The sequence below is a fragment of the Triticum aestivum genome, chromosome 1B, assembly GCF_018294505.1.
Source record: "Triticum aestivum cultivar Chinese Spring chromosome 1B, IWGSC CS RefSeq v2.1, whole genome shotgun sequence".
NCBI classification, from domain to species: Eukaryota; Viridiplantae; Streptophyta; class Magnoliopsida; order Poales; family Poaceae; genus Triticum; species Triticum aestivum.
The window spans coordinates 490,448,149-490,453,265 of record NC_057795.1 but is presented as its reverse complement, the minus strand read 5'-3'; positions in this window follow the sequence as shown (position 1 = coordinate 490,453,265).

Genomic DNA, 5,117 nt, shown 5'->3' with positions numbered 1-5,117 from the left:
AGTCAATAATCTCCACTGCTGCAAAAAGACATTAGCTTTAAATAAGCAGTTCACAGGGTTAGTCAGAAAGATGTGCTCCATAGTGAACTTGTTCCTAGTTGTCCACAACGACCAACAGATGGCTGCCCAACCGACCCAGAACAGCCTCTTAGTTTGACCGGATAAAGTACTAACACAACGCCACATGTCCTTGAAGGAAGAGGGATTCCAATTAACATAAAGCCAATGTCTAATACAGCTCCAAAGAAATTTCGCCAGCGAGCAATGAAAAAATATGTGCTCGGTGTTTTCAAATGCCCCACATAATGCGCATCTATCAGAGCCCGGACCGTTCCTCTTCCTAATTTGATCAGCCGCAAGTAATTTACGATGGAAAGTTTGCCACATGAAAATTTTGATCTTAGGAGGAATACGGGCCAACCAAATATCGTTGATTTCACTGTAAGGGCGCCTAAGATAAGTTTGGCATTCGCAGACTTAATTGAAAAACGACCAAAAGAAGAGTGAGGCCAGACAACCGAGTCGTCTTCCTCCGAGAGCAAGGGGAAGCATGCAGTAAGACGGTGCCAATCATCCAACTCCGCAGGAGAAAGGGATCGCCGGAAGTGAAGGTCCCAGTTTTAAACGAGAGCTCAAAGATAATGATCTCCGGAGCAGAGCAGTATGAAAACAAGGTCGGGAAGGCCACCACAAGAGTGGTGTCTCCCACCCACCAATCTAAACAAAAGCGAGTGGACTTATCATTCCTAACTACAAACTTAACGAGGGACTGAAAGATCAGGCGAACTTTAACAAGCTGACACAAAACTGAGAGCCACCCGAGGAAGAAGCGAACATGGGTCTCGAGGAAGGGAAATATTTAGCTTTGAGAAGAGATAGCCAGAGGGGGCGATCCTCGAGGGACATTATTTTCCACCACCATTTTATCATGAGGCACTTGTTCACGACCATCGTATTAATGATACCTAAGCCCCCCATGTTCTTAGTCCTACAGATGAGATCCCACTTAACCATCCTATATTTGCGCTTATTGTCAGAGGATTTCCAGTAAAAAGCACCCCTGTTCTTGTCAAAGCCAGCGTGAATCCCTCCGGTCAGGAGATAAGAGCCCATTAGAAACATAGGAAGGGAAGACATGCAGGCATTAGTAAGGGCAACCTTGCCCGCTTGGGAATTATAGCGGCCTCTCCACGGCAAAACCCTGTTCCCTACTTTGGTCACTGTCGGGGCAAAGTCTTTAGCCAATAGCTTAAGAGGGGAGACTATGAGGCCCAGGTATTTGAAAGGGAATGAACCAAGAGAGCAGTTCAGAAGATGCGTCACTCTCTGAGCTTCAGAGTCAGTTACCCCAGTCATAATAACTCTGCTCTTCGAAAAGTTGATTTTAAGACCTGATAGCGCTTCAAAGCATAGAAGAAGGAATTTCAGATGCGTGAGACTAGCCTCATTAAGTTCAACCATAATAATAGTGTCGTCCGCGTATTGAAGATGAGTGATGCCATTGGGAATCAGGTGAGAGCTAACAGGCGTAATGTGTCCAGCAAGAGTTGCCCGAGAAAGGATATGAGAGAGAGCCTCCGCTACGAAATTAAAGAGAAGGGGGGAAGCTGGGTCTCCTTGCCTAAGGCCCCTGCCATTGGCAAAGAAATTACTTATCTGGCCATTGACCGACACAGCCGTATGGCCTCCTGAGATCAGCTGCATAAGACGATGAACCACTGCACCCTCGAAACCTTTAGCAAGAAGGACTTGGCGAAGGAAGTTCGAGCTCACCGAGTCGTAAGCCTTCTCGAAGTCAAGGTTGAGAACCACTGCCTTAGTTCCCTTGGTTCGCAAGTCATGGACAATCTCATGCAAGCATAGAACACCATCCAAAATAAATCTACCCTTTATAAACGCAGATTGGAAAGGACTAATGACACGATGGGCGATCGGAGAGAGCTTGGTAGCCAGACCCTTATTCGAGAGCTTCGCAAAATTGTTGATTAAGGCACTGGGCCTAAATTGGGAAATCGGTTCAGCCCCTTTGACTTTAGGAATGAGAGTGAGCACCGCGTAATTCAATCTAGAGATGTCAACAGTTCCCAGCCAAAAACCTTGGATAATCGCCTGTATGAGTCCCTTTAACTGAGGCCAGAACTGCCTAAAGAAAGGAATGGAGAAGCCATCTGGCCCAGAGGCCGCATTAGAGTTAGCAGATCAGATCGTTTCAAAGATCTCCTATTCAGAAAGAGGGATCATCATTCCCTCGTTCTCATCGCTCAAAATCTGCTCGTGTGGGGACCAAAAGGTATAAGCCAACCTAAAACCCACCTCGGGTTTAGCGGATATGAGAGTAGAGAAGAAATGGACCACATGTTGCATCATAGCAGATTGATCAGAAACCCTGACACCATCGATAAGGAGGCTATCAATTAGACATTGCCGACGCCTACCATTCGCGATAGCAAAGAAATAGGACGTGGGCGAGTCACCCTTTAAAGTCCAGTTAATAGTGCCTCTTTGCTTCCAATACACTTCCTCCTGACGATGGATATCCAAAAAGGCCTCTTCAAGGCCGTACCGAATCTGCCACTCGGCAGGGGAGAGGCCCATGCCATCTGCACGGGCATCAAGCGCGCCTATTTGAGCAGCCAGCCTAACTTTTTCACGCCTTGACTCAGCAAAGTGATTTTTAGACCAACCACGGAGAAATCTACGGAGAAAGTAGGAGCACTGATGCCAGTGGTCCATTGGACCAAAAGATCAGCGGTTAGAAGACAGGAAAGTCAAAATATTTTGCACAATCAAGTTAGCAAAACCCTCAACTAGGAGCCAGGAAGCATCAAACTGAAACCTCGGAAAGGAAACCGAATGAGTGCCATCATCAAGAATCAGAGGGGAATGGTCCGAGCCCACTATTGCTAGGGATCTGAGAATGGAGCGAGGGAACATCGAGTCCCATCTAGAACAAAAGAAAACCCTATCAAGGACAGATCGAATGGGAGAAGCTTGGCGATTCGTCCAGGTGAAACGGGCCCCAACCCTAGGGATTTCACATATCGCCGTGTCTCTGATGAAAGCATTAAACGCGTCGGCCAGCGGCCACGAGAAGTTAGAGGAACTCTTATCCAAAGGGTAGCGCATCAGGTTAAAGTCTCCCCCAATAAGTAGCGGCAGGTCACAAGAATCTATTTTATTTCGAGGTTCATCCAGAAAAATATAGGACATAGAATGGTCAGCCGCACCATATACCACCATGATTTCTAGTAAAGAATTAAGGGTACGATGAGACACCACCGTGCTAGCCCAAAAAATCCCATGATCAAAAGCGACAAAATCGAATAAGTCTCTCTTTGTGCCAAGGAGGATACCACCCGAATGTCCAACAGAAGCCACAAAATTCCAATCAAATCTATCGATCCCAGAGACGAAAGAGAGCTCATTTGGGGAGAAGGTAGGTTTGAGAGTCTCAACAAGGCCAATGATATCAATATTTTCAGAACGAACCAAGTCTTTCAGCTCATCCCTGCGCCCCCTAGCGCCGAAACCCGTAATATTCCAGAATAGTGCCTTCATCTAAAAGAGAGGTTTTAATGCGAAGGCTCGACCTGCTAGGAGCCATGCAGGATTTAGCTCGTTTACCAGCCCCACGTTTAGACACAGCTGAGGGATCCTGACTCCTATCAGTTCCCTCCCCATCCCCACCAGCCACAACCAGTGGGGCAGTAGATCCCAGCCTAGCCTCCTTGGCTTTAGCGATGTCATCCTGAGCTATTTTGTTTGCCCTAATAATGCCAAGCAAGGAAGAAGGAGTACCCAAACTAGCATCATAAGAAATGCCAACATCTTCTAAAATACGAAGCAAATGATCATCGTATTGAGACTGAAGCACTAAACGCACTAGATAATGAGCAGAGGGGTTGGGAGAGCGGGGGGCATGGACGCGAACCTGAAGGAGGCAGATCCCTAGCCGCATCGCGCCGAGCGAGCCGATCAGCAACTCGCTCGCCATTGTTGGAGACGCGACCGCTTTTGCGGGCCGTGGAAGACGGCGAGCGCAATGGCGCAGGACGAGCACGGCAGGGAGACGACGTAGCAGAAGACGGGCCCGAGGCTGTACCCAAATCAGCATCCAGCCTACGACAGAGCCCAGCCGCAGACTGCCTTGAGTCACCTGACGCCCTGCTTTTAGCGGAGAACTTCTTGACCGACGACTTCTTCTTCTTTATCGAGGCCAAGGGACCAGCCGGGGGTAAATCTTCAATGCCCGAGAGGGAAGGAGAGGCATGGCGAGCTGGTAGGTTAGAGCACACCGCCGAGAATGGTGTTCCCTTCGCCCCACCAGAAGCCGCGGCCCCTCCAACAGAGTCCGGCAGCAAATCTTTGCCCCCCCACCAGCCGGAGCATTCTCCTTCAGGGCGACCTCACAGCCAGGCTTCATTGAAGCTTCATGAAGTGGCCATCGATAGATCTCTGTGAGGATTTCTTCTTTCAGATCTGATGGTTGACTTTGATGGGCAGTTACAAATTATCGACAATGGCTTGACGCAAAGGAATGTTTGTGCAGTGACTGTGGTCCACACCACATGTAGCTGCTGGGATCGTGGAAAAGTGGTGGAGGCAAGCCATAACGAACTTGATGGTGGTGCTACTCGAGCACCCGGTCTCGAGCTCTGGGGTGAAAACCTAGGTCTGAACTACATTGGTTTTACCTGGCAATGGCGATATATTTATGTCGTTTCCTTGTTGAAGGCATTGCTCAGATATGCTCGGACTGTTTCTTCAGGGTGAAAACTTACATTCTGGCTTTGCGTGGTTGGAACCGGCGACGGCGGCGGTTTAGCATCGCTCCCTTCCTGAAGGCGTTGTTGTTGAAGAATCTCGTCGTATGTGTGTTGTCATGAGATGATTGGTGCGGATATGGTCAATAGTTTGTCAATTGCGGATCTAATCGGTTCGAGGTTTTTTTTATTTCTTTTTCCCATCGCCTAAGCATAGCTTTGGTCTTAGATGACTTTGCTATTTGCTGGCGTGGTTTTTTTGTGTATGTTGATGTTGGCTGTGTGCACCCTAGTTATGCAGAGGCCGGGTGTGTGCTTATTGTGTTTGTATCCCCTTGATGCTTCATTTTGAGC